The sequence below is a fragment of the Crassostrea angulata genome, chromosome 4 (assembly GCF_025612915.1).
Source record: "Crassostrea angulata isolate pt1a10 chromosome 4, ASM2561291v2, whole genome shotgun sequence".
Classification (NCBI taxonomy): Eukaryota; Metazoa; Mollusca; class Bivalvia; order Ostreida; family Ostreidae; genus Magallana; species Magallana angulata.
In genome coordinates this window covers 34,117,817-34,131,959 of record NC_069114.1, presented here as the reverse complement: position 1 = coordinate 34,131,959, position 14,143 = coordinate 34,117,817, and positions in this window count along the sequence as shown.

Genomic DNA, 14,143 nt, shown 5'->3' with positions numbered 1-14,143 from the left:
ATCTTAAGAACAACGTGGAAGTCGATATGTGTGATTTCTGTGATATGACTTATCTAAGAGTTTCAATTGCATGTAAAATGTGATGCTATTCGATTTACAACGTCATGGAAAATATAATTCATACGTATTGATTTTTATTTTGTTTCCAAAAGTCAGATTAGCAGGTGTTAACGGACTTTATTTTTTAGCTCACCTGAGTTAAACATGTGAGTAATCTCAATTTTTCTATGTAATAATGCATATCTACAATAACCAAAAAAAAATACAAAAGCAAAAACAAAACAAAACGAAAACCAACAACATTTAGGAAAAAAAAAACCCCACAAAAACCAAAACGAAAAACAAAAATTTAAAACAAAACATTAAACTGATCTATAATTTTTTTCTTTGGAGGTTTACAAGAGTCAGGTCCTCCTCTTAAGGGAGAAACATTAGAAAATAATGAAAAATAGGGTATGCTGTTTTAAAACATATCATAAAAACAAAATTTGCATTTGTAGCTAGATTTAGCTTTTTAATCCATGGTCCCTACCTCTGGGTTAGACAGAATCTACTCTAGCCAGAAGAAGGAAAGATTTCAAATCGAGATGGGAGACAATAAATGAACAGATATAATTACTTTAAACGCTCATCCGAAGATAAATAAGAGGGGCTGAGTTATGGAATTGTCAAAGTGTTCAAATAACACGTAAATCATTCTATTATTCATACATTTGGTGAACTTAACAAAAATGATAACGAGAAAATATTTGGCACTGATCTCCATGTACCAATAAATACATTGGACAGAAATAGCACAGAACTTACCTTATTCGAATGAAGCTAGTTTTAAAGGATTTTTAGAACCTATTTAATTAATTAGCAGACGTAATTCAGAAAAATTATTTTTCAAAACTCGTCGAATAAAAATTATTTAAGAATTTTCATCATATGTAAGCATTACGAAAAAAAGTAAAATGGGAAAACATATCATAATTTTGTTTTAGAACACCAGGCATCGCATTGGTGGCATGCATGTTACATTCATTGTTAATTTATTTTTAGTTAAATTGATTCATTTTGATATTAATGATTAGTTAAATTCTTTTCCATGCACCAAAAGTAATATTTTTATATTCTGTTTAAGTCGTAGAAAGATATTGGGTACCTGATTTCAATCATGTTGAGGTCCGTAAACTCGCAACAGTGATTTTAAGGTCCTTAGGGCTAAACATTTTTAGTGATCTATTTGTCAACTACTTGCTATATGTAACTGCTTGCAGGTTTACGTCATTGATAATCATTTGTCTCAATTGTTCGTTTGACAAAGAATTTTAAAAAGAAAACATGGAAAAACTTTGTCAACATCATAGATAATGACACATGACCTAACTATGATTTTAAAAATCTCCTAGTAAATTAATTAACATGCCGGTTAAATATTATGTCTACCATAAGAAGAATTCTATAATATAAGATCGGAACCAAGGGAGACAATGCTAATCATAACTTAAATACATGTAATACAATAAATCTATGGATTACCCCTCTTTCATTTACAGCTAATGGACAGTTTTGACACTGATAGGTCTATTGGTATTCTGCGTGTATTCTGTAATTCCTTTTGATGTGTTACATGTCAAGCCAGGTATTGATTTTCTACTTGTGATAAATGATTCTAGTCGTTTTAATATCGAATATATGTGTATGTTACTCTCAGGCCTGATTTCTCTCTCCTGTTTTTTTTTAAAGAAAGGCGACGATTTTTATCTATAAAACACCCGTCATTGACCGATAATCTCAGAGTACACACCAAATCAAAAATCTATTGAACGGTGCTTAAAATTTGCCCATGAAAGTCAGGTAGAGACTAATTATCTCAATGATTCTTAGATGGGGTATTGTGACAGCCTAATGACGTTGCATTTCATTAATTATATTGGGTGATTAGTCATACCTGGTAAAGCTGTCGGCTGCTGCGGTGTGTTGATAATATACACCTGATCGGACGGCGGTGACTCAAACTATCAATATTACACTTTTTTTCAGCAGCAGTAGCAGACAGGAGACTGTTTGACTCATTATCCAGATCAAGTTCACAAAAAATATTGAAAAAGGTATATCTTGTTTCTGTCAGTTATGATTGATTTTTCTCTCCTGAATGAAATTACTTTCGACGTTCGGGATGAATATATGTATAACAATGCCACTGTATTACTTTCCACACTTTGAGTATTTCTGATTTCATTGTAATGTAGGACTAAACTATTTATTTGCAAAATTATCGCAAAGGATTTTTAACGGACAAAATAATAGAATATAAAATTCTTCAACATCTGTCATATTATACAACCTATAGTGATAATGACAATGATTTGAGTATATTTGTCGAATAAAGATATATTCTACAATCAATAATGCAATGTGTGGATATTAAGGTTTTCTACAGTATTTATAAAACATATATATTTTTTTTATTCCTTGCAAATTTTTACTGAATTAACGAAAAGGTCAATGGGAATTAATATGCTTGACACAGGTAAATATTTGTTTCATGGCATGAGATATTGTTAGTGTCAGCGAACAGATGATATACAATCTTTTTTATGAGTGTCCACTTACGTACGTAAAGATAGCAATTTAACATAGCATGTCATTCTACTTTCATCATGAAACTACATCATATTATCATATTCAATATAATCATTATCAATATGTGCAGAAAACTATACATGTAAATGTACATCGTGGGTTTGTGTGTGTGTGTGTGTGTGTGTGTGTGTGTGTGTGTGTGTGTGTGAGAGAGAGAGAGAGAGAGAGAGAGAGAGAGAGAGAGAGAGAGATTTTTCCCATCGTTCATCCTTGGTTGCAACGTGTTGTACTATAATGCTAACAAATGCACGTATTTGGCCTTTCGTATGAAACCGTGATATCTACTACTGCATAGTCAATTCTAGTCACATCACCAAGGTGTGAGATATATATTGATGATTATACATACATACATACATATATATATATATATATATATATATATATATATATATATATATATATATATATATATATATATATATATATATATATATATATATATATATATATAATATTGACCATAAATCTTCTCAGTCATTTTCTGATATTATTGAAATGAAATTATGTAACGACTAAAAGGTCAGAATTTAAACCATCGGTATCTTGTTGTACATTCCGCCTTATATCAGGGAAAGAAATCCTAATTAATGAAAGTAAATCATTACAGGTAGTCGGAAGATGGGGAGGTATGCTAATGCGAACAGGTGTGCAACATGATAGGTAATTATTTATGACACAATTTGATATTTATTCCGAGATGTACTCTTAAATCTTTGTAACGGGAAATACGATTGTGTTTTTTTAAAAGGATTTTTCGAGAATGGAGATATGCAATGACTACGCAATAAAATGTATTTGGGCGTTTTATAAATAATAAATTTGTGAATTAGTCTAAATATTTAACAATATAAATGTAAAAACACAGGTGGAACTTACTAAGGTATAGAGGGAGGGGGTAAAATTTATCTTAATATCTTTCTTGAATAATCGAGTGCATGACCGGGGATAAACACGGTATCATTTAATTAAGATAAAAAAATTTTTTCCTACAAACGTTACTGCATTTAACGTTTAAACGCGTCTGCTGCTATTTGCATGCATTTAATTACCACAACATCTCTCTCTCTCTCTCTCTCTCTCTCTCTCTCTCTCTCTCTCTCTCTCTCTCTCTCTCTCTCTCTCTCTCTCTCTGAAATCGGAAGACTATGAGTAAGTGTAACGGACGGGATTTAAATGATTTTGTACCTAAACTTTCGAAATTAACCTCTCGTCGAATCACGCAAAATCTCGCCAATTGCATCACCTGAAGCTCGTTCATCTCAATAAAATGCAGTGGTGTCTGACCCGTGGATTAATCTAAATCGCTTAAAAAACAAGGGACAGATAATGTTCATGGCCATGATAAAAAAGTCCATAAACAGATTCTCTCCTTGGTTCATCGGGTAATCGACCCAGTGCTTCAGTTTCGTTAATCATTATGGCTTGTAAATTTGATTTTATCTTAATTTCATTGCTCTTAAATCCGACTAACTGACAAACAGGAGATTAAAACGATTGATGACTTTCCATGAAGACCCATGATTCTGCCACTTTCATCCTCTGAAGCACTAGATATATGCTAGCACAGATGTGCATATTTTTTTCTTTGAGTGAATTTAACACTTATTTTTGCTCTGATGTTTTCAATTTATCATTATATTATATAACAACTAAAGTGATGTAAGGGCAATCTGATATTCCTTCAATTCTTAGCTACATTGTATTTTTGTTGTGTATAAATGCAATAGATAATAAAATGTGAATAAATTATGCACTCAGTCACTTGTTTGGCATGCGTTATGCAATTTAAGATTTTAATGAAATTATCTCTTCAATTATGTTTTTTGTTGCTGAAAATACATCCATCAAAATTCTGTAAAACGCTCTGATTGGAATTTCATATTCGCTGATTATGTTTCGAGATTTCTTGGGACAATGCATGCACCCTGAATATTTGCCTAATATTTAATAAATGTGGACAGTCTCGTGCATGGATGGATATTAGACTTTCCGTCTGAATTTTTTTTATTTGAACAACCGATTGGTTCATTGATCTTCCAAAGATTATCTAATGATTACGTCATTTGAGTAAACCTGATAGTCGAGGAGATACAATGGTCAAAATGCTAACCATGATAAAGGGTGTGCTTTTGATTTGACATGGAAAACAACCAATCTATTCAAAAATAAATATAGGATATGGTGACTAATATAATTAAGCTACGTTTTTAGGTGCACTGCGTGATCTAATCCTGTTGATGTTTCGCAAATAAGAGAATGTTTTAAACTAATTTCGTCTGGTCTCAATGCGATGCTCTGTGGACCTGCAGGAAGGATGACCAAAGAAACCACGTGACTCCACTCGAACACCCGCATGGCGCCAGGAAGTTACTGCCGCTGTGAGTCAGGGTCCGGTGGAGAGAGAGGGAGATGGAGGGGGTTGAGGCACCGATCAGCTCCGCCTTTTCAAAGAGACTTGTTTCTGATGTAGCACAAGAGATCGGTAATGCTGTGGGAAAATGCAAAGTAATAAACACGGTGATAGATCGTTTCATCCTGGGCTCATCTATTCCTCTCCAATTGGAACAAATAATTCCCACAAGCTCATTACCGACAGATAACAGAAATAGCGCGGTAGCATCCGGTGATGAATTGGAAAAACACCTAGGAAATTAGCCGGTGCCTCGGTATCAATAAAAATGGATTGATTTTGGGTGGAGGGCTGACCCAAAAAGGGTTGCAAGATTCGAAGTCTGAAATTGTCACAAATGAGCCGATTGCAAACAATCAATAACCAATGATTTCAACGGATGAAGCTCCTCGAGTTAAGGATAAAATGGCATTAACAAATATAGATCGCTCGTAAACTTTTCGAATACGGCTTTCAGCTATAGGAAGAAAGCCGCACCTGTGAGCTCGCATCGCACAGAAAGCAATTGATTATGGCTATAGAAATCATGATCTTTTTTTTTCTTTTGCTTTTGACGAGCGTTATCTTTCCAGATGTCAAAAGCCGACATCAAAACGGGAATAAAAATATTCATTTCACTATTAACCTTTGAAGCCAAAATTTAATTTCCACCATTGACTTCCAGTTTAAGGTCACTTTCATCGCCAGCGAAAATAAAGTCGCTCTCCGTTTTTCCTTCCTTCGACGATCAACAAAGCGCAAATTTTACAACTGTTTGGTCAATGAAGCCCATGCTAATCAGGAGCAAAACATTCAGACATAGTATTGATATGCTGAACATACTGCCGTATAACGTTCTTCTTTATGGCGTCCACAGCGGGACTCTTTGCCTTCGCCAATAAGACAAATGACCAGCAATATCTTATCTCGACGGGACCAGTTAGAGTTTGATTTATACGCTAAGTAGCTGTTTCATATTCATCTCTGTATGTTATGCACTGAAATCTTGCGATTCTCCCTGTCTTGTATCAGGTTTCGAAAGAATGTTCATTTTCGGTCTTTATCAATTTTTACATTTTCTAAATTTCAGCAAAATGCCTACACCTGCGTTGAAGAAGACAAAAAACTCTCTCTTTTTATTAACACTATTATGTTATAATCGTACTCCCCTTGTAATATCTTGTAATATTACTCCGATAGTTTACAAAGAATGTAACAAGTGCATGATACACCTTAGATGGTTTGCACCTTTGCAATACTGTTTGCACTACTATCTTGCACATTTAGTAATTTACAAGTATATTCATTTTTATCTCCGGAAATTCAACGGGGTTCGATTCAAATCATAGCGACAAAGCAGTAGGAAGCGTATTAACAACGAAGATCAGGCAACATGTTGCATATATATATTAACGTAGGTAAAATCACCACTTCCCTTGACAGATGGTGTTTGTAAATTATAAGTCTTGGCAATCCAATATCTCCCTGCAAGATTCTGGCGCCAAATATCACGCTCAGAACCAAGAAGGATGAGATGTGTTGCAACATAATCATACCGACCACGCCGAAATCCTGTCAGCGCTTATTTCAAAGGAAGTTTATTCTGATTACTCCAAGATTTTTTTACGCCAGGATTTTAAAAAGAATAATGTAATTTGCTTTGAAAAGTTTATTAACCTATTATAAAACTTAAATAAATATTTCTTCTTTTTTTACGCTGCTCTCTTCGATACCGGTTGTTTACACTACGTATATTCATTTTCAAACCACCAACTTTCCAATTGGCAAGCTTCGCTAGGCTCGGCAATAGTTGGAGAAATAAACAGACGAAATATTGATTCCAAATATGTCCTAACTTTGACCTCAACTGATCCTGATTCTGTTATTGATATTGATATACATGTATCTCTCTCTGAGAGAGAGAGAGAGAGAGAGAGAGAGAGAGAGAGAGAGAGAGAGAGAGAGAGAGAGAGAGAGAGAGTCTGATAATAAATATAGTTTCTTTATCATAATATTTATTTGCAGAGCTTAACTTTACATTTTTAAGTGAACACGACATTTCTGACTATTTCGAGATATTCTACAAAGTGGAATCAGCAAAGAAATAGGCAAGGGCTAGCTGAAGGTTTTGTAGTGTGTAATTGTAGAAATGTATATATACAGCGAGTTCAGTTATGATGAAAAAAAAGCTAACACAGAAAAATGAATGAATGAAAGCTAGAAGTGCATGAAACTTCAAATGAAAGAAAAGTAAACTTTTGTGTAATATCAAGTTCAAAGCTTCTGTGTAAAGTCAACTGTTTCAAGAGATCTTCAAATTTCAAAGCATTTATGAAGTAGTACATGTTCGTAAAAGGTTTCAAGCATATAAAAGCCTTCAGTTGTAGTTCCTAGGGTAATTGGTCATACAAAAGTGCAAGAATATATGAAGTTATGTAAAACGACGTGTATTTACTACCGACACATTACATATGGTATAATTGTTGGTATGCAACAAAACAAAGCATGTTTTGGTTAATAAAATTAATGTTCATGAGTTTAATCATCATAACTTCTGGTACACTACACACCTGACCAACGCACGTACTTCTACCAGGTGCGAATAGTGTTTAATATGGACCAGGGTTAATAAAATTTAATAGCTTGCAGGACACGGTATGCATTGTTATATGTTCAAAGGTAAATCTGTATGTGATTGCAATAAACAAAACTTGCTACAACGCTATCAAAACACTGAACCTTGATACATTCGCAGGTGTGAAATAAAAACTCGAAGCACAATATCCGGATTCATACGGCAGGGTCGTATTTTTTGGCTGTACTTGTGAAATTAAGACCAATTAGAATAAGAATTTGAAAAATTTAATCCCAAACATATGGTTATTCTGTTCTTTGTTAAAATTCATATGCACTGTACATGAAAAGAATTTTGTAGAACATATAACGTGCTATATTTACAAAATAACACATGGGCTTTCTTTCTCTTTATCTTTTTGTGGTTTTTTCGTCCTTATTTTAATTTTTTTTTTCAACTTGGAAAAAAAAGAAAGAAAACACAAACGCGTGCTTAAGGCAGCTACTCTAATTAGAACGAGCATTAATTAAGTGGAACTGTACATGTCTTAAATACGTTAGTATGAAATTGAAAAAGAACTTCCTTTCTAAAGGTCGACTTGAAAAGAAAACGACCTACTTATAACTTTTTTAAAAATTCATTTCCTCGGATTTGATAAGATCTTTTCCTGTTTGGCTACGAAAACCCGTATCGTTCCGCATGTAATTGCCGTACTCTATATCAGATGATACCGTGGGTTTACACGGACTGAAATTAAGTCTTTGGATTGGATTATAATCTCTCATCAGTGAATAATAACAAACGGCACTGCCTGTAATAAAATGATCGTTTACTGTAGATTAACTGGAAAGGTATAAATGTCTGCGGAGATCTCGTGCCTAAAATAAACGGATGATGGTCACTGGCCCCGTGTAGCCCCGATACAGCGGTTAATTAAATTATAATCATGATCTTGTATCAATGATCTTCCCCGATTACAATTATAAATAAGATGGCCCTGATATTTTTTTTTTCATATCAAAGAAACTGTTTTTCTTTTATATATCTGTAGTACATGATAATAGATTAGGTTGTTTACAATATTTAATAGACGCTCTTGAATATTCGTTTACATGTACGTGTTCTGAACACAATTATAGATAGATATTTTTGTACTTGTATCAAATATTAAATTAGACTGAAGAAGTGTACATGTGTCTTTGAAAAGTAAAACATTTGCGGAAAAAGTATAGATTTATTAAGATTAAACGTATATTAAGCTAATTTAATCTTTTTTTAATCAACTTGGGGTTCACTCAGATCTTTCATTTGATAAACAATTACTTTGAAATACATATTGCGAAATGTGCCAGTGATATTGATCTAGTACGAGTGGGAACAGGAGGAAACGTTATATAAAAAAAAACAATCGCGAAGATTGATGGAACTTAGTAACCTATATATCTACATGCAGTAAAAACGGCATATCCAACTTTCAAAAATATTTCAGTAAAAATTAAAAGTATTCTATAATATCCAGCATAGAAATATTTGGTAAATTAAAGAATACCATAATATATAAAAGAATGTTTGAAATTGAAATGAATATTCCCGTAATCAAGATTTTAATGCATGCACTTGCAAGTGCATTAAAACATCTTGATTTATAGAACACTTAAAATCACATGAAAATGTCAGACATCAGATAAATTTTAGAATTTATAACATTTCTGTTCGTGATTATTTGGTTTAGATAAAAAAAAAATTGTAAAACATCACGGGTCTGTGACATAACATTCACGAATGTATAAAAAATTATTTTCACAACATCGGAGAACCTCTTCCTTCTTCAGCTCAGCGTTAGATATCTGGGCCTTGTTTGTGTATCGGCTTTGAGAGATCGAGACACATGACACATTGGCGCATAACACAGCTCTGTAGGTGGTTTCTGAATTTATGCAGATGTGCGAACAGGAGATGCGCACAGGTATTCAAAGTGACAGACGGCAGGTATTAATAACCAACACCTGGCAGCGGTTTTAGTGCAGTTCCCTGTATAATGTTGCCTTACAACGCCTTTTAATTTTGCAAAACAGCAATACTAGAAAGTTTCCAATTTTAATGCTCGAAATACGATATATTTTATACAATATCTAATTATTTGAAAAAGTGCATCGATGATGAAATCTTCTCTTTTTATTTGTTATGGTGTATTTAGCTGAAGGCCATTTTTCAGAATCGCTTTATATTTCCTTTTTTTTCTAGATCAAAGATGATTGGTAAAAAAGCAACCGTGTTTTTTATTTAGAGTTGCCATTCATCAGCGACCAGAATCAATACACAGATTGTCATATATTTGATTAATCTATTGAAGGCGTATTACTGGTCGTAAATCAAATTACTTTGTTTTCATTAAATTGCTTTTGTCAAGCGAAACTTTATCGATAACAATTTTCCCATTCGCCATTGAGCGCTGCCAATTTTATGGGTTCTTGATTTTCTACAATATAATAATTATATATATATATATGTGAAAAAAACCCATTTTACTCGAGGTCATTTACTATGTAGATGTCATTTAGACTTTTTTTTCAGAAAAAACTAATGTCATTGAACACTAAAATAAGTTTCGTAAATTGATAAACTCAACAAAAAGTCTGTTGTGAACTAACAGACAATTTATCACCTCTGCAAATGCCATTCTTTGCAGGTGCGGAACAGTAACTCTCAAGAGACAATATTCTGACCACACAGGGTAACCAAATTTCATTTTCTTTTATTTCTGTTTCTTCTAATATGCACCGATTTGCTGGTTCCCCACTGAGATAAAATGGCGGATCATCTACTGCAATTTGCCCCCGTGACGTCAGAACAAAGGATTTTTTCTTAAAATGTCTTGTGACAATCATCACTTCAAAAAAAATATATGACTACTCTACTCAGACGTCTTTTGAATAATTCCTTTTTATCTACAAAGCAGTTAGATTTTACAATGTATTTAAAAGGATTTTTAAACAAATGTAATTGATTTTTGAAAAACTTCAAAGATATGCTGTTGCATGGAGGTCGAAATAGTGTCACTATAACATTGAAAACCTTATCAGAAAATTGGAAGTCTTTGAACGTAGGGCTGCACGAACTTCTTGTACATGAAAAACTCCCCTGTAGTCATTCATCAAGCTCTAGGGCCACTGTCCATTGATCTAAATGACTACCTGACAGTTAGATCATGGGTCAAAACGGGTGTTGGTTTGTGATGGTTAGGGTTTGGGTTTCATGACATGTCGCCAATTCAAAACTAAATTGATATCCCTACAAATCTGTGTTGCTAAAACAGGATAGGCAAAAGTGAATTGATTTTGACAATGAGTGTGAGTTTATTCATTCTTAAGCCGAAAGACATGCATATCGGATCACATTGTAGTAATGAATATAATACACTTTAGGAAGTAAATATTATACTAAAGACAATATATCACAGAAGATACACTTTGTAATTATGCATTAGAAATACTCAAAGATTGTTCATGCACTTTATATTTTCAGCAAAATGTTCTTAATTAAATTTCAAAAAATAATCACATTTCACTGTAAACATAATCCATGAGACAACTTTAAACATTACATCAAATTCATCTGCTAAGCAAGCTTCTGATAGATTGCCAATCGTATAACAGTGGCCTTAATTAGAATATGAGATACTCCATTATTCCTTGAAATGAAAGAGAAAAATTAATATCAACGATTCCCTCTACAACTCTACGCACGTCTTATTTCCGAACCTTTGTTTTGTTTTTGTTTCTTCCTTTTTTTTGTCTTCTGACAGTTTCTCCCATTGACGTGCATCACCAGATGGTGTCTTGTATACGGCTGTTGTCGGAACTGTGGGGGATCCTGTCAATAGGTGCAACATCTGGGCTCACGATGCCCCATCGCTGTGACAATCATCCCCTAAGTACATGGCCTTCTTGCAGACATTCAAAGAACAATACAGCATTGTTTACAGTTGTCCGTCTATCTGTTCTATCAGAATGGCTGTGAGAGATGAATATTTTTATTAGGTTTGTCAGTAATTTCTGTATCATCAAAAACATTTTTCTCGGAAAAGATTCCTGGTCATGTAACTCGTATGTTTCCCCCGTTTGTATACAATGTTTAATTTGCCGATAGACAATTGGAAAATTGATATTGCTATAAAAAGAGAAAAGATACAATTATCTTTAGTTACTTTGTGCTGGTTTTAGTTCATCATATTGAGGTGCCTGAATACATGAAAAAGTTTAGTATTAGAATAAACTGTTTTTCATTTAGTTATAATTGGAAGGAGACAAACAATCTGCTTGCTAAATTGATGTAAACATTATTTGATGGTACATTGTAGGTTATCGAGAGAGAAAAAAACCCATTAATAACAATAATGATTATAAAAAAACTGGGTCAGAGAGTATTTTAACAGAGAGAAAGCGTTTAACAACACAAGTATTTCGCTCCATCGATGAAGAAAAAGAACAAAAGGTTCGCCAATTGATTATGAGTTAAAATTTACTGAGCATGCATGCAAAATGTAAGCATACATTGCATCATAAACTGATAAACTATTATTTGAACTTGTCTTTAGGAAATTTACTATACTGATGCAGACACATAGTATACCTATTTTATTCTGGTATTACTTTATTTTCACTCGTCCATTGCCAACATGTGAAACAACATGAAATGATAAAACGTCGATTTCCCCTGACTGTTTAGATGAGCTGATAAATTTTTACGGATATAATTTCGTTTGCGGCTGGTTTGTAAAGAAAACTCGCTACTATTGATAAGCAGAAGAACTGACATGTTCTAATTTTTGTTACAAAAATAAAATGCCAGTATTTGCGATAGATATAATTATTTACATTACGAAGCTGTCTTGGTTTAGATTCGTTTACACCAGACCCCTAAGTCTGCATGACTCCAAGCTGCCAATGTTCCTGATCTTGGCAACAGGTATAGAAATATCAATTACTTTAATAGTACTCTGTGATTAGGATAAATAAATAACGAATAGTATGGCTGTTTCTGCATTACGATTACAGAATGATACGGAAAGTTCGTGTAACAAAACATAGACTACATGTAATTGATCATGATTAACTAACCTAAAACATACAAATTCCAGCCACAATTCTTTACACCTGCCCCAAATAAATGTCAACTTTAGTTTGATCAGCCATTGGTAGAGGATTCCTCTTCAGATTTAAACAGTCTTTGGAATGGCACCGGCTCCGGGCCTGCTTCATCGTGTTGGTTATGGTCGTAAATTGTCTTTGCAAGCATTCATTTACTGGTATTTACTATACTCATACAACTTATTTGAAATATTATTTTCGACTTCTTTAAGAGATTCCGTTTAAAGGATTTTGTAGACGTTGTTACTTGTGATATAATTGAAAACTGGACGTCTGCATGCAACACCAATCATCGGCAATTAGCATAATCATTTTGGTTACTGTCTATGTATTTACAAGCTTGAGGCTTTCACCAAATTGGAAACAAATGGACATTATTAGAAACATAGTTTTAAAGCTGCTTGGTCCGATTTTTTTGTAATTACAGTATCAAAATTTTTTTCATACAAATCATTTATCTTAGAAAGTTATGGACTTTCTCCTATTTACACCAGCAGAATCAGTCTCCTTTCAAAGTTAGAAATATTCAAAGTAAATAAAAATAATTTCTGTTTGGGCAAACGAAAAAACAAACCAAAATGCATCACGGGAATGTTTAGAAAAGGAAACTGCATGGTTTCGTCCCCCGAATGTTTGGGGTTATTCGACCCGCATGCTATGCATCGATTGTAAAGAAAGGAGACTTTAGAAATATTGGCTAACAGAACGTACACATGTTTATTTGTAATTTGTTTGATCATTTCGACCTTTATTTAAAGCGATGTCAAATTCGTAATAAAACCATTCCCGTCTCGTCGTCAGGGGTGGAATTTAACATGAGGCGAAATAACGCGGTACCTTTTAATGTCGTTTGTTTTGTTAGCAAATTTTGTACGTATTTTTCTTCATTGAATTTTGGCATAATTGACAGGTAAAACTACTGCAATGTCTATTTTTATACATATACTAAGCACAGCCATCGTTTAAAAGCGTGCATAAAATTTGATATAAAATCGGACCAAGCAGCTTTAAGATTTTCATTTGCCATTTGCTTTCAATGTGATGATGCGCCTGTTTGTGAAATGGTATACAAACTTATTCCAAAGAGGTCAATGCAAAATTGATGAGTTATTTTCATTTGACAAAAAATTGAAAATTGGCACTGTATGATTTGTTATTTTATTTAAGAAAACAATTATTACATTAAAAAATGTAATTATACAAATCGACAAAAGATTGTAATGGCCTGTTGTCATGGTTGTATAGTAAAGAAAAGGTAAGTATCTTGAGAGCTGGAAAAAACAGGACAATATACAGCTGTTTGTTGGACAGAAATTCGATGGCAGAAAATGTTCTCGGAGGAAAAGCTGGGTATACATACACATTGACAGTTGTTTGAAGTTTGCATGATATCTA